At 38.6% G+C, this 27,148-nt stretch overlaps 1 protein-coding gene across 2 annotated transcripts in view; it reads right to left on the reverse strand.

The window, feature by feature from the left end:
• LOC106089530 (frizzled) overlaps nucleotides 1-27,148 on the reverse strand; it is a 396,830-nt gene that overhangs the window by 330,007 nt on the left and 39,675 nt on the right. The window lies entirely within an intron of this gene.

A 27,148-nucleotide genomic window follows, 5' to 3' on the forward strand; every position in this document is an offset into this window, starting at 1 on the left:
AATATACCCCCATACAGGCAATGACCACTTTCGTCTAAACAAAAAAAAAAAAAAAAAGAACAATTCATTGCATCTAAGCAGCGTCAACTCTTTTTTGAATTATGCAACCCTTGATTTTAAAAGATGTCCAATATCATACCAAACGTTCGAACTATTTTCCAACCTCAAACAACACTTTCATGTGGCGATAGTCTCAAACTACTTTCTAATATGTTACCGCTATGTACAATCTCAAACAGCAATCTGGAACCAGTTTTCATTCTTTAAATAGCTACTTAATCTCCTCAAATCTCAGATATTTCATGACTCCAAATACTTGAACAAAATATTTTTCGAATTCAATAGCTACGACCCAAGAACCTACAAAATCTGTGTCAAGAATTCAATCGGTTGGATAAACCTCAAAGCTACAAAACCCTTGATACAATGCCCGATGTTCCACGCAATATGGATTACACATTTCCTGAAGCGCTGATAAAAGAAGAAATGCATGCTTCTATACGGATTGTTCTGGACTAGATGTCATAATGACGATTGACATAAATATCTTCTCAGACAGCCATTAAATTCATGGAGAAGGCATTCCCGGATTCAAAGCCAACCTAAACTGTCGCAGATATCTCAACGAGATGGTTGAACAGTTCCAAATTCCCCTAGTGTTGGGCTACAAGTAAATCTCAGGGAATTCCAGGGGAACTGGAATCTGTGGGTATGCCATAATTGAGTTGAACGTTGGAGACCATACTAGGAGTCATTGTGTAAAACGCCGATTCGAATAAGAATTGCGCCCTTTAGGGCAAGAAGAAGTCAAGATTAGTTTATATGGCACATTTGGTGGAACAAAACAAGTCATGTAAAATTTCAGCCAAATCGGATAGGAATTGCGCCCTTTAGAGGCTCAAGAAGTCAAGACCCCCAATTGGTTTATATGACAGCTATATCAGTTTATGGACCGATTTCAAGTATATTCAGCACAGTTGTTGGAAGTCATAATGAAACACGTCATGCCTAATTTCAGGATACGAATTGCGCCCTCTAGTGGCTCAAGAAGTCAAGATTCAAGATATAAACCGATCTTGGCAGTTATATCAGGTTATAGACCGATTTCAACCATGCTTAGCACAGTTGTTGGAAGTCGTAACGAAACACGTCATGCCGAATTTCAGCCAAATCGGATAGAAATCGCGCTTTCGATGGACAGACGGACGGACGGACATGGCTAGATCGACTTAAAATGTTATGACGATCAAGAATATTTATACTTTATGGGGTCTTAGACGAATATTCGGAAGAGTTACAAACGGAATGACGAAATAAGTATACCACCATCCTATGGTGGAGGGTACAAAAATCATGTGATATAGCATCCTTTATACCGAATTCCCGATAAGTAGTCTTGAGTTGAGAAAGTCCTAGTTTTGCCCCGATTTAAATAAACAACCGTGCCGAGTTTGAATAAAGCGATCTCCCGATTTAAATGTTTGAGCACGAAAATTCGCCTAACTGCCCTTATTTGCTGTTACAGTGAGTTGCATGGACCCCTCAACATTTGAGTTTGGACTAAATCTGACCATATCTGTATGTAGTTGGCACATAGCGCTAATTTCCGATTGAAGGCATTCAACGCACAAAATCCGCATTTCCTACCGAGAATTTACGAAGTTTGGGAGAAATCCCTTAGCATTCGTACCAGTTACAGACAATATGAGGACTTAGAACGATTACACAGAAACGAGTTATCATCGACGAATTTTCAGTAAATTACTTGGTATTTAGGTGATGGAAAAACCTACCAAAAATTGATGTCAGCCTACCAACCTATCTACCAACCAAGAAAATAAAAACCTACCAATTTTGGTTGGAACCTACCAAAAACGGCAACACTGTTGCCCACACATACCATAGGAATAACCAGTGGGCGAGGTAGTATACATGGTTACCGCATTTCAAGGAATCTCTGACCTGGAATCAACCGGTGAGGACAGGGAATCTCGCACAATGATTGCTACATAAGCTACCTTGATGACACTGAGACGATTAAGATTCATATCCGGATCTGCAGAAGTGCAGACTTTGCACTTTGGGGAGTTGGATCTTATTCGATCAGGGTGATATTTCAAGTGAAACCCTGAGAGGTCTCTTGAAGCATATCGCAAGATAAGAAAAAACTTTGCTAAGTCTTATATTATTATAAAAGTAGTTCTGACTAGATCCATGGTCATAGCCCTTGATAAGCAGTCGAACTAGCCAAATTGGCTTCTAATGTTCTCCATATGGTGCCAGTTGTAACAGCGCACAGTGGAAGAAAATCGAAAAAAACTACTAAAAAATATATTTGGAATAGTTAGAGCTGAGGTGTTATTAAGGTCGTGTGCAAAATCTCAACCCCGTAGGTGGTCCGGGCGCCACTTGGCAGACCCTTTAAGTTGGTCACCTCGGCATTTCGAAAAATTGTTTGGGCAGCCAAATCTTCATTTGTGGTCCGATTTTCAAAACTTTTTTACTGGAGAGTGCTCAAAAATCCCTACAAAATAATGCACTTGAGGTATACAATATCTCCACTGGTTTCGGGGGTATTCGAGATTTAATTTTTATTTGTTGAAATTTTGAACAAAATTGGCTTCATATTTTGCGATTTGTGAAAGCATTTGTGGTTCGAACTTAATTGTTTTGCATGATTTGGATTTGTGACAAAATTTACAACGACCATGCCGCGACAAGTGCTCACAACCAATTATGCAGTTTAAAGTTATACAGTTTGGAAATCAAGAAATGTGAAAAAGTGTATTTTTTGGTAAAAAAAAAGTATCTTCATTGCTTAGTCTTTATTGAAAAAACTTGCGTGAATAGCTTCATTTTGTATACCCTCCACCATACTAATTTCGTCATTCTGTTTCTAACACCTCGAGACATGCGTCTGCGACCCCATAAACTATACCTATTCCTGATCGTCATGTCATTTTAAGTCGATCTAGCCATGTTCGCCGTCTGTCCGTCCGTCCGTTTGTAAGTCGAAAGCGCTCTATCTTTCGAAGGAGTAAAGCTAGGTGCTTGAAAATTTTCACAAATACTTTTTATTAGTGAAGGTCGGTTGGGATTGTAAATGGTCCATGTTTTGATATAGCTGCCATAAAAAACAGATCTTGGGTCTTATCTTCTTGAGCCACTAGAGGGCGCAATTCTCATCCGATTTTGCATGAGGTGTTTTGGTACTACTTTTAACAACTGCGCTAAGTATGGTTTAAATCGGTCCATGTTTCGATATAGCTGCCATATAAACCGATCTTGGGTCTTAATTTCTGGAGCCTCTAGAGGGCGCAATTATCATCCGATTTGACTGAAATTTTGCACGTAGTGTTTTGGTGTCACTTCCAACAACTGTGTTAAGTATGATACAAATCGGTTCATAATCTGGTATAGCTGTCATATAAACCGATCTTGGATCTTGACTTCTTGAGTCCAAAGGGCGCGCAATTCTCATCCGATTTGGTGAAATTTTGCATGCGGTGGTTTGTTATGACTTTCAATAACTGTGCTAAGTATGACGCAAATCTGAACATAACCTGATATAGCTGCCATATAAACCGATCTGGGATCTTGACTTTTTGAGCCTCTAGAGGGCGCAATTCTCATCCGATTTCCGCATGACCTTCAACATACGATCCTAATATGGTCTGAATCGATCAATAGCTTAATATAGCTCCCATTTATACCAATCTCCCGATTTTACTTCTTTAGCCCCTACAAGGCGCAATTCTTATCCGAATAAACTGCAATATTACACAATGACTTCTACAATGTTCAGCATTCATTTATGGTCCGAATCGGACTATAACTTGATATAGGTGCAATAGTAAAACAGTTCTTATTCAATATTCTTTATTTGCCTAAAAAGAGATACTGCGGATTGATCTCGACAAATGCGATTCATGGTGGAGGGTATATATGATTCGGCCCGGCCGAACTTAGCACGCTCTTACTTATTTCTTCTTTGTTTGTGAAGAGGACATATTATAGATGCTTTTTAAGTGAAATATGAACAAGACATGTCAACTTAAACTGATGCTCAAAATAAGCAAATTTTTATTAGAAAATTGGAAAAACACCAAATTTTTTGCACCTAACAATATTTGTAGCTTCCACAGTAAATTTACTAAAAAATGCCGATTTCGAAATCATCTTTCCCCGAAAGGTGTATTTTGGGGATTTTTCTTAAAACAATAGGGCAGCATTTATTTTTGGTTTTTCTAGGACACTTTTGTCAGAAAAACTCAAAAAGAATTACTAAGATATCTGTCATCCCATGGCAGCCGGTTCGACGTACCGGATTGACCCGATAAAGTCTTTCATCGGCAAGGGCTGCCGCCTCAGTGTATAACACACTGCTACAACAACAACAACAACTAAGATATCTCTATTCGTATTTTTCTTAGAATTTTTTCAATATGAATTTTTGTTTTCAGAAAAATGAAATTTTTTCTCTGTTTATAGAGTAAATCTCAGAGTCACCATTTCAAAGAGCTATCTTTTCCCGTTATCACACAGCATATATTTTACTAGTTTTTTTCCGATTTTCTCCCATTATGCAGCGCTAAAGTTAGAAAAAGCTGACATTCTGCACATATGCGCTGATAAAGGCTCTAGAAATAGAAAAACAGGAGATACATACATATGAGAGCTATATCTAGATATGAACCGACTTGTACAAAATTCGCCAATACTGTCGAAAATTTTAAAATAATCTTTTGTTTCAAATTTCCTGATGGGTTTACAAAGAGCGAAATTTCTACAATAATAGTCGAAATCGAACGATATCCAAATTTAAATGGATTTTTCCAGGTTTAAAAGGCTTCTTCTCTTTTTTTAGCATGAACAGACAGATGGATATACAAACAGATGGTCATAGCTAAATCGAATCAAAAAGTGTTTATGTATATAAACCGATCTCCCTATTTTTGTTCTTGAGCCCTTAAAGGGAGCAATTCTTATTCGAACTGCCTGTAATTTTACAAAATGACTTCTACTATGGTCTCCAAGATTCAGTCTCCAACATTCAATTGATATAGCTCCAATAGCACGGCTATTATTTTTGTATCCTTATTTGACCCAAAAAGAGATACCGGGAAAAGAACTCGACAAATATGATCCATGGTGGAGGGTATATAAGATTCGGCCCGGCCGAAATAAGCACGCATTTACTTGTTTCTACCTGTTCATCTTCAATCGATAAGCCCCAAAGAGATTACATGGGTCCACCTACCCAGCTGTGCAATGGTAGAAGCATGCTACTTTCAAACGAACGTTGGATCATATATGGGTATCATCCTTCGAGCGCATTAAGAAAGTAAACCACCAATCGTCAATATCTGAATTTAATAGACTTTGATTTTTCTTTTTTTAGAATAGAAAGAAAATAAGTACCTTTATAAAAAATTTAAGGCAAATATATCGGAACCTGACGAGGAATATCAGAAACATTTTGCAGCAGTGGGTATCCCCTCGTTTGTTTTGACGATATTTGTGAGGTATTGTGGTATTGTGGCAAGTACATCTTCTCTACTAAGTGGCGCGGTTTTTGGGATCGGTCTAACTATCCTAAAAAACTTGAGTCGTTCAGATTTCATTGGTAGAAAGAAGGATCCCCGATGAGATATCGTGAACAAATTTGCATTCGCACAAATAACTGAAGAAATGCAAGCAAAATGTCAAGAGACTACCTACCTCTTCGAGACCTTAGTGCATGGTCTCGATAGCTGTAATATTTTTTTTTTGCATCAAACACCCCTCAAAAGGAAGGAATCTGCTTCGGACAACTTATCGTTAGGATTAGCATGACGACTAGATTCTTCAATGAGAGCCGCGTAATTTCTCATAAAACCTGAATAAGTTTCCCAGCATTAATCGAATTAATGTTCTTCAACTTTGTTGCTGTCTGAATTTTTGGCTCACAGTTGTTTCGAAAAAATATTCTCCCATAATTTTCTATAATTCCAACAGTCGATTGTAGTATTTTGCAAGTTTAGTATTCTTTTATCATATTTTTTTAATTTACTCTAGCCTTTTATGGAGTATCATCACAATGGACAACATCAAATGTATGGTGGTGATCAGAAACGAAAGCAGAACAAGAATGAAGCAATCTGAGCATTTAGAAAAACCACCAGCATTTTTCTGCCTCTTTTGTTGGAGATCAGCTGAAGGCATTTGAAAACTTAATTATGGACATTACCCCCGAAGACAAAGAAATCAAATTCCCAGCAGCAGTGGTTGGAAGTAGACATGACAAAGATACCTTAATCACCGTTTGACCCACTACACAAAGGGAGAGGGGGTGCTGGATCGAGACTCAGTTTTGATTTTGAAAAATCATGCTCGTTGATGGAGTTTTAGAGTAACGAGAAATTCTTACCTGATGGGCAGCTGGATAACAAAGCCAGCTCTAGCAAATCAGAGTTGATTTAACTCATCTAATACATGAAAGAAAAATGGGAAAACTGTTGAGTTGATATAAGAGTGACTTGACAAAATCTGACATAGATTTCTTAAGGCACACACACACTCGCATAGTGTTCTAGCATGGTGTTTTATGGGATTTTAATAATGATAGCCCGCAAAGTGAAGTGGTATGTCTGTCATGGCCTTCCCTATATGGTCAAGCTATGAGGAACCTCATAAAACTTGACAGATAACACAGCATCATACAGGCTACTGGTATTCCCAACTAGAAGAGCAAGTAGCAATCACCACAGGCACACATTAGAGCAAACTAATTAAGAAAATTGGAAAAAATTAAATCAAATGAAAATCATTTTACAAATACTCCAAACCGAAAAGGAATAATGACATCATGGACAAATATGTGTTGTGCAGGAAATGAATAGAAACAAAGAAAAACCACAGTACAAACACGCAGTCTGGCAAACAGAAACTCTACCCGGGATGCCTTAAGTCCGAGTGTTCTTTGGTTTAGGGGAATATCAATCTCATCTCGTCACGTGTTACACAATACACAGCCTCAAACATGGACCGACAAACCTTATTATCAGTGTCCGTCTTTGTGTCTGTTGGTATTTGGAGCTCTTACAGGCATGAATGAAACCTAAACTAACTAACAAGAAAATGCAGAAAAAAAAACACAAATCTTTCCGAACTACAAACGAAACAAAAGAATGAAGTTAAAAAAAATGTTTAATTTAATTAAAATTTCTACAATTGTGAATGATAAAATCAGAAATGGCCCACAGAGTCAAAGCTATGGCTTTGAAAGCCCGCATTGCTACCACCTTTGGCCAGGCAATTTCGAGTAGTAATGCTCTGCACTACTCTACTCATTTCTTCGTGGTCAATAACTAGTGCTGGGTTGGGTAACATTTGGCCAGACAGACAGACAGACATTGGAAACGAGACAAGACCAGCCGCCACAAAACAATAATTGCTTTGGCAACACGTACACGCATATCTCATCAAAACCTGCGCCAGCAACATCCAAAGCAGTAGCAGCCAGCCACCAGGCATTCAGCTGCAACATATTCGTTGTCCCTTTTGCCCAACCTAGCGACCACATTTTCCATGTCCCCTGTGTTAAAGTTGAAAAACGCAACCATGTTAGTGGCTGGCGACAATCTGGAGGTTATTTTAGCTGCCAACATTTCTTACTTCACTTCACGTATTTGCTAACAATCCATGTCGACGCATCATCCAAGTGAGCAGAGAAGCAACGAACGACTGAAATGTGGAGGCAATGTTGTGATTGCCAACTTTACACGCACTGTTGAGCAAAGCAAAATAATTTTTTCTCAATGACTTCGTAGGATGTAGAGTAAGAGCAAGAGACTACGCCAGCAGCAATTGCGAATGCAGTGTCGTTAGCCAAGACAACGAGGAAAAAACAAAAACGGATAATCCTTGAAAGATAGCGATTTATAGGCAAATTGGCAGCATTTCGCTGTATAGATGTCCATGGATACAAATTTTTACTTGGCAGCAGCAGTCTTGAGATATTGGAAAACAACACAAATCCTGACAACAAAACTCTTGAAAGCAATTCATATTTTTAAAGATTTACAGTGGAATACTTCAACTCAGCCGGCCTGAAAAGGAGTTTTCATTCGAGCCTGGCTGAATAGGAGTTTCCACTGAAAAACTTGAATTCAGCCTACCTGAGTAGAGGTTTTTAAAGGAAAACATGCATTAGCCTGGCTGAATAGCAATTTTCCTAGAAAAGCTTCAATTCAGCCAGGCTGAATACGAGTTTCACAGGAGAAGTTTTTTTTAAATCTCTCTCCCCTCATCTCACCTCTAAATATGGTCTGGGAACTCAAACTTATTTGGGTTAGGTTAGGAACAAGTAAAAGCGTGCTTAGTTCGGTCGGGCCGAATCTTCGGAAGCCACCACCATGGATTCTGCTAAAAAATTTTACAAACTAAATTTTGTTAAAGGACTTAACTTTATTCTACATACCAAACTTCTGTCAAACCAGCAAAAATTAAAGTTTCGAGGAATCGAACAAGGATAATCAAGAGACTGGTTTACATGGGACCTACATCAGGTTATAGACTGATTTGGACCGTATATGGCACAGTTGTTGAAAGTTGTAACAGAACACTATATGCTCACTTTCAGCTAAATCGGACATAAATTGCGACTGGTAAGGGCTCAAGAAGTCAAATCAGGAGATCGGCTTATATGGGAGGTATATCTAAATCTGAGCCGATATGGTCCATTTACAATCCCCAACGGTCTACATCAATATTATGTTTCTGTGCAAAATTTCAAGCGGCTAGCTTTACGCGTTCGACCGCTATAGTGATTTCGACAGACGGACGGACATGGTTAGATCAATTCAGAACGTCGAGACGATCAAGAATATATATACTTAATGGGGTCTTAGAGGTATATTTCGAGGTGTTACACCCCCATCCTATGGTGGTGAGCATAAAAATATTCATATTGACTACATATGAAGGTATGCAATTTCACTGTTAGCATCGCCTAAAATCGTAATTGCTCAAAATAGCACTCGGCGCAGTCATTTAACATTACATTTTGTAGGTCTTGGTAAGGGCTTTCTTTCAAAAAAAAAAAAAAGAAAAAGTTCATATAAATCGACCGTAAGTTAAAAATGTATAGCCCCTACAAGGTTGAAAAAATCAAAAGTGGTCAACTCTGGATCAATCTAGTTTAAGTGATTTTAAAAGCCTGTTCTCCTCTAAAATGCATAGAACGTTTTATGTCAAAGACTCCGGTTGAAAAGTTCTATACATAGTTTCAGTTATTTTCAGGTTTTAACCATTCTATGACGTTATACTCCACGTCTATGCAAAAGGCGCTGAAATAAAACATGAACTACGAGGAGTATGCATCTTAACGAAAAGAGAGTGTGCTCAATATCACTGGTGAGAGCACAGGTTAATACTTAAGGAGCTAATTTTACTCCGTTGTTTTCGAGAGACCAACACCACCAGCGAACTGTCGCAGTTGGTGCCGGTGGCTGAAATTCTTTCTACCATTTGCTATTTGGTCACCACAAATATTGGTTTTTAGCAAATACAACGCGCGGTTGCGGTCACCACCTAAGTGCCGGTGTCTGTTAACCGCGAAAGTCGGACAATGACATAGCAAACGCTCTAATGTCTCATCATCTTCGCCACATGCCTCACATATGCTATCACTTGCCACACCTATTTTGCATAAGTGAGCTTATTGTTCTATGACACATAGTTTAGATATGATACCGAAAGCTATTCCTTTCAGTTATAGCTTCGTTTTTTCACGATACGTATCTCCCATTGGGTTTTTGTCGTCGTACCAGCCGTGTCACTGCTACACAGCGCTACATGTTCGTCGCCCACGCCCTTACTTCGGACTGCGTCGACCCGAAAGGCTTCGGATTAACCAAGTTTATTGACGGTAGTCCTCTGGCCTTCACACTTTGCCTTTACTCTGCTACATCGCGGCACCCAAACAATTCGGATCGTGCCATGCTCGTAGAAGACGTTAATCTCCTCATTGCACTCCCAGACTGTTTGACCCTACCATCCTGGTAGTTGTTGCCCTGATGGCCAGTTTAATTTTCACACTCGACGTCTTCGCGTTAATATTCCATCAACTCACGCATTCCGGATCTGCGATTCAGGCTTTACCAAGTAGCTTGGGTACACACAGTGTCGTGAGTTCAAAGAAAAGTTTGCCAAAAATAGAAGGACTTAACGTAGGCGAATGAAACTTGGCACAGATATTTTTTGTTATTATAGAAGGCTTACGATCAATAGGAATAGGTCCCATATAGACCCATCTTTCGATTTTACTTACCGAGACTCATTTTCTATCCGATTAACCTCAAATACTTGTTTTGGCTAAAGGTTTGGGTGTATAACAGACCTATTTTAAACCGACTGTGCTGAAATTTGATTCTGTGAGTTATATGACACCTTTCAAAGCCCGTACCGAATATGATCCCGTCGGATCATATTCGGACTTTGGGTCTTGGGACCTTAAAATACATATTTGTCATCCGATTTCGCTGACCTTTGGTAACTCCTCTCTCCATGCAATCTATGAATTCATTCGGGTGATATTTGCATATAGCCTTTAGAGCTCTCTAGACCAGTTTAAACTCGATATCTGGTTCGTAAATTGATTTTGTGATTAATTTAATATAATTGGGGTAACGTTTTTTTATATCCCTTAATCCCCTGCTGGGGCGGTGAGCTTTAAAAGATAAATAACTTTTCTAAATGCGGGAAAACGCAGCTTATACTTTTACAGGCTTTATAACATTCTTTTTAAGAATTAAAAAAAAAAAAACAAACAAAAAAAAACTAGGGCGAACGTTTTTGAAGTTTTTTTTCCTGATCCACTTAAGTTCGGTGTCACTTTCACGAGTTCGTCTTACTGAGTACCTCAGTTTTGGGTAACTGTCAATTCCATAAAATCCATATTTATATTCGAAAAAACATACTGTCACATTACTTGCATTCCAAACTAACCAACTGACTGACTTTAATAACGTCCGTTACTCTAAATATTAATATTTATGAGATCAGATGCAGTTTTTGATTTTCGTCATAAAATAAGGAAAAAAAGACATTGCCAAGAAATATTGGATTTGAACCCCTATATACACAAAACTACTTGACATATACAAACCAAAACGCACATTTACCGTAATTGGAATGTTCTCTATCGAATTGCGTCCAAAAATTTAAATTCCGAATATATTGAATTTTGGTATTTTTGGCCATGGTCTTGACACTGTGTCCATACCACAGTAGCGACAGACCAAGGCTTCTGGCGGGAATCGAACTCACTACTCCTACACTGGTAATCCAAGCACGCTACTAACTCGGCTAACGGGACGCCCTAAGCTACGTGCTATGTTCGTTAGACTAGGATGGGTCATATCATTGCTCAGCGGATTTATTTATGTGGCACAGTGCACGTTGAGTGGTAACGTGACTCACTCTCGGATAGAGCGCATGCACGATGGCGACTGAGTTTGAGTGTTACCGGGCAGTACTTTGACACCTGAATTCAACTGCAACGGTGTCTGATACAGGTTCGTAGATGTCATTCATATCAGCCACGGTAAAAAACGATGCCTGATACCTGGGCGACGTGATTCACTCGCAACGTGATGGAATCACTAGGTGACCCTGATTTATGTGGTCTGACAGATAAGACGTGTAGACAATGACTCGGCGGCTGATAGGTCTAAGGTTCGCGGGCCAAAACGATCCTCTTTCTGAGGATCAGCGGTCAATACAAAGACTACTGCGGCTTCGGAGACTTAATTCACAATCGTCGGGACAGAGGTATAATGTGATCGTCACGAATTCAGTATGGCTCAGTGGCCTCCATGCTATGGGGACGAAAAATGGCTCCGTTACAGTTTGATCCCAAACTGACATAGTTTGATATTAGACTTGTTCAACTTGATCTTATACCTGAGGAACTTTAGCTCAAACTTGTATTGTTCGATCGGAAATTTGATCTAAAGCCTCTAGAGTTTGATCTCAAACCTACACAGTTTAATCTTAAACCTCTACTTTTTTATCTCAAACCTCTACAGTTTCGATTTCAAACCCATACAGTTTGACCTCGAACCTCTACAGTTTGAAATCAAACCTCAACCGCTTCATATCAAACCACAACAGAAAAACCTTAAATTGGTAAACTTTGATCTCAAGCTTATCCATTTAAACATCCAACTTTACTTCTTAACCATAAAACTGGTAACTTGCATCATTTCATTTAGAGTATTTAATTGCTCCTGACATGTTTAAACGACTGCTATCTAAACACCCATCACTTTTCAAACCCATAGAGCAACTGTTACTAACCACACTTGTCCCCATACCACTATTTTAGGTTTTTGCTGTTTATATCCATCGGTAAGGAATATCAAAAAGTTTCATGGGTGTAAGAAGACCAGAGACAGATCACAAAAAGGGCTTTACGGCTTACTATTTGCAAACTATGCCATATTTATGCGCGCCTTTGGATCAATGGGAAACTGTTTTGGTCTGACCAGCCAAAGATACCATGCTGTGTTCGCACTCTGTGGTGCTACAGCTTTGAGTTTACATTACTGTGTTACACAGCCCATGTTACTGTTTTGCTTTCGTTACACATTTTGTGTAACCACATTTCCACATTGGTGTTTTTGCTTTCTTTGCCATGGTCCAATGAATCTTTTTTGTTGACCATGTTTTAATTTCATTTTCGCAAGAATCCTTTGTTACACTTGCTGGTCTGAAATACAAGTATCAACGACTCTGTTTGTCCCGCCACTACTATCACACCACACAGCACAAAAGCACACATATAGTGGTAATCAACTTCCCTGGCCTGTTGATGTTCGATGGATGATCTACCTATCATATATTCATAGTGGTGGCAACGCCTTATTTGTAATTGATATCTGGTTTCTTGTTGACCATAACACCACATGGCTTTTTCAATTCTTGCTGTAAATATAAACTAAAGTCAATATTGTTCAGAGACAGAGTTGCCATAGTGCACTGTACCGATAATAAAATTAAAATGGTTGGGGAAGAATCTCAAAATGGTTGGCAAAATATGAAATTTGTCCATATTCAGTAAAGTGGCGCTATTCAGGAGGGATTCTATGGGAATGGTATATGGCAAGGGGTGTCAGACACAGAGTCAATGGCTATAGATATAATATGGCCAGATAGAAGCTCGAAGGTTTCCTTATATGGTAGCTCCAATTCAGCTGGGTTTATTTTCATACCCCCCTCCATAGGATGGAGGGTATAATAATTTCGTCATTCCGTTTGTAACACCTCGAAATATGCGTCTAAGATCGTGATGACATTTTAAGTCGATCTAGCCATGTCCGTCCGTCTAGGCGCTTGAAATTTTGCACATATACTTCCTATTAGTGTAGGTCAGCAGGGATTGTAAATGGGCCAAATCGGTCTATGTTTTGATATAGCTGCCATAAAAACCGATCTAGGGTATTGACTTTCGGAGCTTCTAGAGGGCGCAATTCCAATCCTATTTGGCTAAAATTTCGCACGTGATGTTGAATTACTTCCGACAACTGTGCCAGGTACGGTCTAAGTCGGTTGATAATCTTATATAGATGCCATAAAAACCGACCTTGGATCTTGACTTCTAGTGCTTCTAGAGGGCACAATTCTTATCCGATTTGGCTGAAATTTTGCAAGAAGTGTTCTGGTATGACTCCCAACTACTGTGTTTAGTATAGTCTAAATCAGTCCATAAAGATCTCCCGATTAGACCTCTTGAGCCTCTCTGGAGGGCGCAATTCCCATCCGATTTGGCTGAAATTGTGCATGACGTGTTCTGTTATGACTATCAACAACTGTGCTATGTATGGTTTAAATAGGTCCCTAACCTGCTATAGCTGCCATATAAGCCGATCTTGGGTCTTGACTTCTTGAGCTTCTAGAGGGCGCAATTCTTATCCGATTTGGCCGAAATTTTGCATTCAGTGTTTTATTTTGACTTCCCACAAGTGTGTCAAGTATGGTCTAAATCAGTCCATATACTGATATAGGCGCCATATTAACCGATCTCCCGATTAGACTTCTTGGGCTTCTAGAGCGCGCAATTCTTATCGAATATGGTTTAAATTTTGCACATGTCGTTTTGGTATGACTTCCAATAACTGTTCCAAGTATGGTCTAAATCGGTATATAAACTGATATAGCTGCCATATAAACCGATCTCCCAGTTTGACTTTTTGAGTTTGTAGAGGGCGCAATTATTACTGATTTGCCTGAAATTTTGGAGGTGGTGTTTTTCTATGACTGGTGTTTTTCTATTTGAAAATGTCATTCAAAGAACTTGGCAGTTGCGATCTATGGCGAAGGGTATATAAGATTCGGCCCGGCCGAACTTAGCTCGCTTTTACTTTTTATTTATTTCATCAGCTAGTGGCAGCTGGGTAACCGAGAGTGAGCAAAGTGTACACTTCGCTGATTACCATAGGATTGAACACTTTCTCACTCATCTCCTAGGAGCTTTTGTCGAGCTGGGGAATTCTTTCGCGGTTTCCCTTTTTTTATTTTCTGTTTTTTTGCGGCAACACTGTTCCCATTTCAGGTGAGACTGCCTGAGGTGCTCTTGCTGCACCTCTTGTCCATCGTCTGTCGATGAGGACATTCGATGCGACCGTCGGGTCTTTGATTACATATGTAACACTAGCGCTGCTAAATAAATGCTAAGAGTCCAAAGAGTGCTGTCATAATTGTGGTTACTACAAATGTTGTGTCTGTTTCCATTAAATGTGGACTGCACAGATTTTCTGCATTTTTTACCCGTTTGGTCTCGTGCAACAGCATTCAACTGGGGCCGCTGAGTCCATTATGCTATTGCCTCTGTTCAAAGACAGATAACGATCTTCTCTTCTTCTTTTTTGCTTCTTTGTTTCATTTCATCCTCTATGGAATGGTGATGTATTAATTAATTTCACTTGGCTCTTGGTTTCACCAGCATGAGAAAAATCAATTGAATTATGAAAGCCAAGATGTGTGTTGCTATCTACTCATCCATCCAACTATCCCTCTATCCACCATGGAAAAAACAATTGCAGCCATAGTGAAACTTGCCTTTAAATGTCTGTTGCAAAAAATGCCAACCTCTACTTTAGTGGAAAAATTATAAGCATAGCAACAATGGCATTGAATACCTAGCCCCATTGGGAGGATTTCTGTTAACTCTGTGATATTTTAAATTAGCCAGCTTTGATAGGGGTTTTCATTGGGACATATAGCGACATCTAATATGGGATTATCTATATTTTTCAAATTAAATCGATAGCTTTGCTTAAAATAAAGAAATTTTCCAAAGCGGAGCAAATTGCATAGTTGAAATGAAAATTAGATTTCCAGGAAATTTTCCATTTATATCATATTTAGAAACCATTTTTCATAGAAACTAAATTTCCAGGATTTTAATTTGATCATTTTTTGGTTTAATTAAATGCCGAAACTTTCATTTCAATTTCATATTCGAGGAAATTTTTCATCACAATAAATCTTTACCTCCTCCATTGTGACATACATTCTACAGCTCAAACATTGTACGATCTGAAAAGAAAGAGAAAATGTGTAGAACATCGATATGGGTGTTCAGCGGATCACGAATGCCCTAAACGACTCGCTTTAGACGTCTAACGGTTTGCTGTCGTGGTTAAGAACAGAAATGTCTAAAACAGAAATCTTAACAAGCTGATAGCACGCATTGTTCTTAATCAATTCTGCAGTAGGGATCAGGACGTTATGTCCTTGTAACAGGGTAGCAAGATACTCATCATCATCCCTGCATACTTTCCGCACGATGATCGGATTCTGCAACTTTTAATAGCGGTAAGGGACCTTGTACGCTACCGTAAGGAAACGAATAACGTGATGTCATGATCGCTGGGGTAGTAGGAACACGAACCTCGGCGTGAAGAGGTTTTTTTTCGGACTTCATCTTTCTTTCAACAGAGGATTGCAAGCCCCCTTCGAGATTTCAAATAGGAAAGAGTTTCTGAAACTTTCCTTAGGCAACATCCATGGGTAGTCAATCTCTGAGCAAACAAGATTCTCTTTTCATATGTTGATCCATTAACTATGACTTGGAGGAGCTCAAGCTACAGAATATTAAGCCATTCAGAAACCCGAAACGGACAAAATGGGAGAAGATTAAGATATCGTGTGTAGAGAAAATCGAAAATAATGCCCGGAGGCTCAGAAAGAGGAAAAACATACAATGGTGGAATAAGGACCTCAGTTCTGCTGTTATTATTACAACCTACACCACCTCTGTGATGTTATAATGTTGTGAATTTGTATACTGATAAGTATACCGACCGGCTTAGAAGCATTTTCTGATCTGCCTGTCCATTTTCTGATCTGCCTGTCCATTTTCTGATCTGCCTGTCCATGTATTCTTGTAATAAAGGAACAGATCGCATTTGTTGTCCGATTGTCGTATAATTATACACATGCCACTTTTTTGGTCCAAGGACGAGCGCTAGTGATCTTGAACAAAATCGGTTCAGATTTAGATATAGCTTTCATATATATTTTTCGTACGATGTAGCCATAATTTTAGTCCGATCTTTACAATATTTTGCGAGAGGTGTTTCATTTCAACTCCCAAAACTCCATGTACAACCGAGAAGATAAAGAAAATGGAGAATGTTGGGAACCACAACTTTAAAATAGTCAGTAACTTTATCTACCTCGGCACCGCCGTATCCGAAACGAATGACACCAGTTTCGAGGTAAAGCGAAGAATAATACTGGCAAACAAATGATACTTTGGACCAAGTAAGCAGTTTAGAAACAAAGCCACTCCTCGACAGACGAAGATTACACTATACAAGACACTGATACTACCCGTGTTGTTATGTGGTTCTGAAGCATAGGTACTTGTGAAAGCAGGCGAGGCAGTGCTAGGAGTGTTTGAGGAAAAGATTCTTCGTAAAATATGTCGACCAGTTTGCGTTAACGGAGAATATAGGCGAGGTATGACCCATGAGCTGCATGAGCTGTATGACGACGATAGCATAGTTATATGCATCAAAATACAACAGCTGCATTGGCTACGTCATGTTGTCAGAATGGATAAAGAAGCTCTAGCAAAGAAGTCTTTTGAAGGCAAACACGACCAAAAGCCCAATGGAAAGATCAAGTGGTGGGAGACACTTAGAAACTTGGCGTCAGAGATTTTAGAATGAGCACAGAAGACCGAGGCGCTTGGAACGCTATTCTACGTTCGGCTAGTGGAACAAATATTCTTTTAGAGCCAATTGAAGAAAAGTAAAGTTTCACTTGACGTCTTAATATGTGTTAAAAATTTCATCAAAATCGGTTAAGATTTAGATATAGCTCCCATCAGCGGTGTAGCCAAAATGATTTTGTCTGTAGAGATAAAAAAAAAAATAAATTATTCTAAACACAAAATTTTAGAAAACTTTTTAAAATGACAACAGGACCTAAAATTATTTTTCTTAAGCACAAAAATTTAATGAGATTTTTTCTTAATAAATTGTAATGAAATGTTTTCTAAATAAATTTTAATGAAATTTTTTCCAAAGACAAAATTTCAGCGCAATAGTTTTAAAGACAAAACTTTATCACAATTTTTCTTTCCCAGGCCGGACCCCACAAAATTTCATTACAATTTTTCCTAAAGACAAAATTAAAATTTTTCTTTTTTTAATTAATTTTTTTTTTTAATTAATTTTTTCCAAACACTTTATTTCAGTGAAACATTTTCTAAAGACAAACTTTTGCCCAGCCTTTCAATAAAAATTTTTTGCGCCTTCTGCATGCATTTTGCGACACTACATTTTGCCGCAACATTTTTAAAGTTTTTTATTATGCTTTTCTGTCCCAAACAGAAAAGAAAAACAAAATGAAAAATCACAAAATCAAATTTTTTCTTTGTAAAGATAAAATTTGACAGAATTTTTTTGTGAAGTCAAAATTTCAATGAAATATTGTCCAAAGGCAAATGTTGATCAAATACATTTACCTGGAATTTTTTCTATTGACAATTTTCAATAAATATTCCTAAAGACAAAAAGGTTACCTATTATGATTGATTTTCGATTCCCTTGTCCAATTTGAATGAAATTTCATATACACATTTATTGTACATTGACGTAGTCAAAAATAAAAAAAGTATTTTTTATTTTATAACCATTTAGCGAAGAAAAGTGGATTTAATTACATTGATCTAAAATAGCACCTGTTGTCTTATCGCCATAAATGTATTTTTTTAAATAAATCAACCATCAAATGAAACTAGACACTAAAATGGATTCCAAAAATCTCTCATCTCAAAATTTTGAGAACAATTTTTGTTGGATATTTTTGGATGTAAAAAGTTGCCTACTTTCGACAATCCAATTTCCTCAAAAACACATGACATTATGGGAAACATTTTTTTAACTTGTTTTAGTCGTCCACTTTACGCCAATCCAAATTTCATTAGGATACATAACTCGTGCTGGAATATTTCTAACATAGCTTCATTCTTGGGTATGTTAATGGGTTAATGACATTTTCTGTAAGGATCAAATCACCCATATTAATTTAAAATAATTATTTCAAATGAAACCACTTCATTTTTTCCTTTGAATTTCATGATTCACAATACAATATTTGAGGCAATTGATACCGAGCTCATAATGAGTTAGGATCGAAATCTATCAGTCAATGGCAAGCAGCGTTGATTATAATAGAAATTTATTAGTTCTGTAGGCTTTGACTGTAGCATTGGACACAGTGAAATTTTGGACCTTCTCTTGAGGTGTATTGTTTGACGACGAAGTATGTGAGCTAATTTTCGTCAAAATGGGTCCAGACTTAGATAAAGCTCCTATATATATTTTTCATCCGATATGAGCTTTTAAGGCTGTAGAAGCCACAAATTTGATCCTATCTTTACAATATTTTGCGTGTGGGGTTTTTTATTTGGCGTCCCAGTATATGTACAAACTTTCATCCACATCGGTTTAGATATACGTGTGGTTCATCCGATATATTAATTCGATATTTCAATAGGTATGCAAAATTAAAGACTGCCTAGATTTCGACGTAGGTTCTATGTATTAAACGTAATAGGAAGACTCGGTGGCTGCGCTCGACTTTTGATTTTCCTTACTGGTTTACGCTCTGAATGTTCGCCCATAGGTCCATAGAAGGAAGAAGATACCAGAACCTTTTTACACCCACCACCGAAAGATGGGGGTATATTCATTTTGTCATTCTGTTTGCAAATCCAAATATCAATTTCCGACCCTTTTGAAGTATATATATTCTTGATCAGCATTAAAATCTGATTTGTCCGTCCCACTGTCTGTTGAAATCACGCTACAGTCTTTAAAAGTAGAGATATTGAGCTGAAACTTAGCACAGATTTTTTCCTTTTTGTCCATAAGCAGGTTAAGTTCGAATATGGGCTATATCGGACTATATCTTGATATAGCCCCCATATAGACCGATCTGCCGGTTTAGGGACTTAAGCCCATAAAAGACACATTTATTATTCGATTTTGCTGAAATTTGGGACAGTAAGTAGTGTTAGGTCCTTCGGCATTCTTCGTTAATTTGGCTCAAATCGGTCCAGATTTGGATATTGCTGCCATATAGCTCCGATTTAGGGTCTTAGGCCCATAGAACAACATTTATTATCCGATTTTGCTGAAATTTGGGACAGTGAGTTGTCTTAGGCCCTTCGGCATCTTTCTTCAATTTGGCCCAGATCGGTCCAGGTTTGGATATAGCTGCCATATAGACCGATCTCTCGATTTAAGGCCTCGCGCCCATTAAAGGGGCATTTATTGTCCGATTTTGCTAAAATTTGGGACAGTGAGTTGTGTTAGGCCCTTCAACATCTTTCTTTATCGGTCCACATTTCGATATAGCTGCCATACACCGATCTCTCGATTTAAGTTCTTGGGCCCATAAAAGACGCATTTATTGTCCAGTTTTGCCAAAATTTGGGACAGTAAGTTACGTTAGGCCCATCAACATCCTTCTTCAATTTGGCGCAAATCGGTCCAGATTTCGATATAGCTGCTATATAGACCGATATCTCGATTCAAGGTTTTGGGCCCATAAAAGACGCATTTATTGTTCGATTTCGCCGAAATTTGGGCAGTGAGTTAAGCCAAGCCTCTCGACATACTTCCGCAATATGGCACAGATCGGTCCAGATTTGTATGTAGCTGCCATATAGACCGATCTCTCGATTTAAGGTTTTGGGTCCATAAAAGACGTATTTATTGTCCGATGTCGTCGAAATTTAGGACAGTGAGTTGTGTTAGGCTCTTCGAAATCCTTTTTCAATGTGGCCGAAATCGGTCCAGATTTGGATATAGTTGCCATATAGACCGATATCTCGGTTTAAAGTCTTGGCCCCATAAAGGGCGCATTTAAAATCTCATTTCACTGAAATTTGACACAGTGACTTACGTTAGGCTTCTTAATATCCGTGTCGTATATGATTGAAATCGATTTATTTTTTGATATAGCTAATAAAAAGACTAATATTTCGTTATACACAATTAAACAATGAATTGTACTTATTGGTATCAGGTCAAAATCGGAACATATATCAAAATAGCTGTTATGGGGCATAAGGTATGCATTTTTCACCGGATTTTGACAAAAGGTAGTTTACATATATACCCGAGGTGGTGGGTATCCAAAGTTCGGCCGAACTTAAGGCCTTTTGACTTGTTTTATTTCAGGTAGCGAAAGAGTTAAGAGCACTAAATCTTTTATACTATCATAAAAGTTGTACCAGAGGGCACTTGAAACTATCCGAATCGTAGAGAGGAAGCAAATTGAGACATTATAATGAGACTCACTATGTCCCACACTTATACCTAGACATGGCAGAAAGAAGGAGTTCCACTTTGGATTCTAATTTCTTCAAAGCGAATTGGCTGGATTAAAATCAATACAACTCCAAATTTGAAATTTGCATTCACCAGTGGCCTGATACCACTGGTAAGGTTAACAACCATTTCTATACTTAAATATTTAAAATCTTAAATCTTTAAACTCAACTCCACCCAATCCTCTTTGGTTTTTTTTTTTTTTAACCAAAGCCAACACTTTTCCCTTTTGTCTTTTGCAAACAAAACCAAAAAAGTGACCATCATTTAACATTTAAAATGTTTATGCTGAAACTTACATAAACCTTCCGACCATAAATGTCAGCCAGTTCTTGAGTGCCATAAACTGTTTTTCTCTCACTATGGAAATGTCTCCACATGTTGCTCGGTTTTCAAATAAAAACAAAAAGAAAAAACCTTTTGATTTTTGCCATGAAACGCAGAGTATAGACCATTTTCATATGTAAGCATAGACTGAATATTCGATGGCATGTCTGGATGAACACACCAACCAAACACACATCGGCAAAGCTTTGCTGGTTCATACCTCCAAAAATGTTCTCAAAGAATACATTTTTATTTCGAGGTTATATTGCCAACTTTTGTTCTGTGTATGCTATTCTCTATATTTTTTTTTTTTTTGGGTTCTTGGTTTCTTTGTGGTTTCTCCTAAGATGATATTTATTGTGGCTCATAAAATATGCAATTTTATAGCTTTGATGGTGTACTTAAAATGTCAGTACTCCACTCCTCGACAATGTCGACGTATGTTACTTGCATAGGGAAAAAATGCAAAAGACACGAAGAGAAAGAAAAATCACCAAAAATAATATTAACGTCTGTCAGGGTTTTTAGTCGTTTGGTTCATTTTATCGATTTTTTTTTTGGGCAAAGCTGGGATGGTTGGAAAAAATTTGGGAAATACGTTCAGAAGAAAAGTTAAGTTTAATGAATATTTGCTAAGATTTTAGGAAAGAGGATATAACCTTCTAAAAATTTTTGAAAAAATATCAAAAACAAGTGAAAAGGCGTTAAGTTCGGCCTGGGCGAACTTTGGATACCCACCACCTCGGGTATATATATAAACCACCTTTCATCAAAATCCGGTGAAATTGCATACCATATGTCCCATAGCTGTTATATCGAAAAATTATCCGATTTGGACCAAATACTAATAAGTACAAATCATTGTTCAATTGTGTATAACAAAATATTGGTCTAAACCTATCTGATCCATACACAAACAGGATGTCGAGCCTAACATAAGTCACTGTCCCAAATTTCAGCGAAATCGCACAATAAATGCGCCTTTTATGGCCCCAAAATCTAAAACCGAGAGATCGGTCTATATGGCAGCTATATCCAAATCTGGACCGATCTCTACCAAATTGCAGAAATATGTCGAGGGGCCTTATTTAACTCACTGTCTCAAATATCGGCTACATCGGACAACAAATGCGCCTTTCATGGGCCCAAAACTTTAAATCGAGAGATCGGTCTTTATGGCAGCTATATCCAAATCTGAACCGATCAGGGTCAAATTCAAGAAAAATGTCGAAGGGCCTAACACAACTCACTGTCCCAAATTTCCACAAAATCGGATAATAAATGCGGCTGTTATGGGCCTAAGACCCTAAATCGGCCGATCGGTTTATATGGGGGCTATGTTAAGATATAGTCCGATATAGCCCATCTTCGAACTTAACCAGCTTATAAACAAACAAGTAAAAGCGTGCTAAGTTCGGCCGGGCCGAATCTTATAAACCCTCCACCATTGATCGTATTTGTCGAGTTCTTTTCCCGGCATTTCTTCTTAGGCAAAAAAAGGATATAAGAAAAGATTTGCTCTGCTATTAGAGCGATATCAAGATATGGTCCGGTTTGGACCACAATTAAATTATATGTTGGAGACCTTGTAAAATGTCAGCCAATTCGAATATGAATTGCGCCCATTAGGGCCCTAAGAAGTGAAATAGAGAGATCGATTTATATGGGAGCTGAATCGGGCTATAGACCGATTCAGACCATAATAGACACATATGTTGATGGTCATGAGAGAATCCGTCGTACAGGCAAATCGGATAAAAATTGCGACCTCTAGAGACGCAAGAATTCAAGATCCCAGATCGGTTTATATGGCATCTATATCAGGTTATGAACCGGTTTGAACCTTTTTTGACACAGTAGTTGAAAGTAAGAATAAAATACGTCATGCAAAATTTCAGCCAAATCGGATAGGAATGGCGCCCTCTAGAAGCTCAAAAAGCAAGTCCCCATATCTGTTTATATGAATGCTATATCAGGTTATGAACCGATGTAAACCATACTTGGCACAGTTGTTGGATATCATAACAAAACACGTCGTGCAAAATTTCATTCCAATCGGATAAGAATCGCGCACTCTAGAGGCTCAAGAAGTCAAGACCCCAGATCGGTTTATATGGCAGCTATACCAGGTTATGGACCGATTTGAACCATACTTGGCACAGTTATTGGAAGTGATTCCAGAATACTACGTTCAAAATTTCAGTCATATCGAATGAGTATTGTTCCCTCTAGAGGCTCAAGAAGTCAAGACCCAAGATCGTTTTATATGGCAGCTATAACAAAACAAGGACCGATTTGACCCATTTACAATCCCAACCGACCTTCACTAATAAAAAATATTTGTGCAAAATTTCAAGCTGCTAGCTTTACTCCTTCGAAAGTTAGCGTGCTTTCGACAGACAGACGAACGTACGGACGGACAGACGGACGGGCGGACAGACGGACAGACGGACGGCCATGGATAGATCAACTTAAAATGACATGACGAACAGATATATATATACTTTATGGGGTCTAAGACACATATTTCGAGGTGTTACAAACAGAATGACGAAATTAGTATACCCCCATTCTATGGTGGAAGGTATAATAAAACGGAATGCAATAGTGGAATAGATTGATATGGTCCTCCATAATTTATGAGTTTATAGGATAGATCAATACGTTTCACCTTTAAGATATTTTATGACACTAATCAGGGATACATTATGCCACATTGTTTTACGATACTTTGCACGAAACACAACTAAACAGGATGGGTTGATATGATCTACACAAAGTAATGACGCTCAAAAGGTGTTTCGATTGTAGTGCGTGAGTTCTGATTATAACCAGAAATTATCAGCTGATTTTATAAGAAAACAAGTAAAAGTATGCTAAGTTTGGCCGGGCCGAATCTTGGGAACCCACGACCATGGATTCTGCAAACTAAATTTAGTTGAAGGGTATCATTTTATTCTACATGCCAAACTTCTGTCAAAACAGCAAAAATTAAAGCTTCTAGGAACCGAGCAAGGATGATCGAGAGACCGGTTTACATGAGAGCTATATCAGGTTATAGACTGATTTGGACCGTATTTGGCACAGTTGTTGAAAGTTGTAACAGAACACCATATGCTCAAATCGGACAAAAATTGCGGCATCCAGGGGCTCAAGAAGTCAAATCGGGAGATCGGTTTATATGGTAGCTATATCCAAATCTGAACCGATATGGCCCATGTGCAATCCCCAACGACCTACATCAATATTAAGTATCTGTGCAAGCGGCTAGCTGTACGCGTTCAACCGCTTTCGTGATTTCGACAGCCGGAAGGACGGACGGCTAGATCGAATGAGAATGTCGAGAGTATCAAGAAAATATATGCTTTATGGCGCCGCAGATCAATATTTCGAGGTGTTACAAACGGAAAGACTTGATTAGTATACCCCCATTCTATGGTGGTGGGTATAAAAAATATTTTATAAGAAAATCTTGGAACAATGACGTTCATCGAAGGCTTCTCGTTCAAGACTGTATAGTAAAAGAAGCCTTTAAGAGCTTCCAACCTTTAAGTCACCCGGACCGAATAGAATATTTCCGGCATTATTACACAACGAGACGAACTAACTGGCGCAACGTAAACCATATGCTCCGGACAGGTGAATAAATTTTGAGAGAAATTAATTCAGGGTACGCCACAGGAGGTCATTTTATTGCCACTCCTATGGGTGACCACCATAAATAACCAATTTCGTATCCTGAATGAGGAGGAGTTTTAACCCATCTGCTATGCAGAGGATGTTATAATACTTCTAAGGGGAAGGAATCCGAGTCAGATATGCAGAAAGGTTCAAAAAAGACTGAGATCAACCTGTTTACGAGGAAGACGAAGGTGTGCAAATTTCACAATTTGAGAAGAACAATTTCAATATCCGACAATGTTAAACACTTAGAAGTGAGGTCACTTTTGCTTTTGATATCATAACGGGATACACAGGACTACGAGCTCACTTATGCAAAATAGCCTGTGATAGCATGTGGGAAAGATACTGTGACGTTGGAACATTTCCATTTGTTATTGCTCGGTTTTCGGTGCAAACAGACACCAGAACTTATATGGGGACGCAATATCAGCTAGGGACGAGGTGTGCAAGATAGTTAGGAATTTTGTAAGTAGCACGGAATTCCTGGCTTGAATTTTCTTTTTCAAAGTTACTTTTTAGTATTTACAGCACACAACAAGCCAATTACTGGCTCAGGTGTTGCATGGGGCGGATTAAACCCCCACCCTCTTGTCAATCTAACCTAACCTAGGAATGATCTTGGGCAGGAAACTGAAGTGGAAGTGTCACATTCAGGAGCGTACTGCGAAGGCTCATAGTTGTTGGCAATATGTAACAGAATATAGGCTTGAAGTGGGGCTTGAACCCGTAGATTATCCACTGTCTTTACATGAGCTTGATGAGGCCAATACTTACTTCCTCTTAGTAGTTTTGTTGACTGTGATTGAGAAAAAGTGCAGTGTAGGGATAATACAATAGGTTCAAAGAACTTGTTGTTGTTGTTGCATAGGCGAGACAAAGAAGACCATGCCCACATGGGCACTGTGAAGCAACCTATGCAGAGGCCACCGTAGCGCAGAGTTTGTCCGTATATGACGCTAAACGCTTGGGTTCGAATTCTGGTGAGATCATTAGGAAAGCCTTGAACAGAATGGAAGACGTTTCGGATCGCATAACTATGACGACAATTAAGATCGAACGCTAGGCACTGATTCACGGAACTCTAGTTCTACGCTCTGGAAGTCAAAGCTTGAGGACTAAGTGAACCTGAGGGTATACATTGATGACACAGACACTGAGATCTGTTTTCGAATGCCCGACCGTAATATGGCCTGCAGGTGATATGGTATTAAGAAAGGACATCGAGTGTGAATATCTTTACGGACTGTAAACTGTCCAACAAGGCTATAAAACAAGGACGGTGAGGTCACAAACACTCTTGGAATGTAAGAAGAATATTAACACCTACTCTGAGGATGGGACGACCCGAATTGTTTGTTTGCCGGGCCATATCGTAGCAAGAGGGAATGAGAGCGCAGACAGCTGCCGTCATTTAACTTCGTGAATCCGAAGCCTTCGGGTCGGCGCAGTCCGATTTAACGCGCATATAGCCCTGTGGAAAGGTAAAACAGTCGGTAGAACGACAAAAACTCTATGGATCGAAAAAGGCGAGGCTATTACTGAGAGGAAGTAGGAAGGTGATCAGTATGATTTTCGATATCATTACTTCTCACCTAGGACTACAGGCACACTTATGTAGAATAGGTGTTGCAAGTGACATCGTCTGTATGTGGGAATGGTGGGAAGATGATTAGACTTTCGACCTATGCTATTGCGCGGCTAACACAATGCGGCACTTATGTGGGGACTCAATATTAGACTTAGATTTATTTTCGGATATCGAATAAATTTGGGATAGCGGGTTGCGTTAGGCTTTTCGACATTTCTGTTCAATGCGGCATAGATCGAACCAAATGTAGATATAGTTGCCATAAATATACCGATCTCCCAATTTAAGGTTTAAGGCTCATATAAGGTAGAGGCTAACTGATTTTGCTGAACTTGCGGCACAATGAGTTGTGTTCGTACCGAATATGGTCATACGGGCTATATTTCAATATAACTGTCATATAGACCGATCTTTCAGTTTATGGTCTTGGGCTTATAATAGGCGCATTTGCCTACCGATTTCGCTGAAATTTAGATATATATAGATTTGGATATATCTGCCACAAATAAATTCTTAGGCCCATAAAAGGTGAATATTTTAACCAATGAATATGGTGCAAAAAGTTTTGTTAAACCCTTTTATAGCCTTACTGAATAGGATGAAGATGGAACAATATTTACATATAGCTGCTATGGGTATATAAATGATACAT

This window comes from Stomoxys calcitrans, chromosome 1 (assembly GCF_963082655.1).
Source record: "Stomoxys calcitrans chromosome 1, idStoCalc2.1, whole genome shotgun sequence".
Classification (NCBI taxonomy): Eukaryota; Metazoa; Arthropoda; class Insecta; order Diptera; family Muscidae; genus Stomoxys; species Stomoxys calcitrans.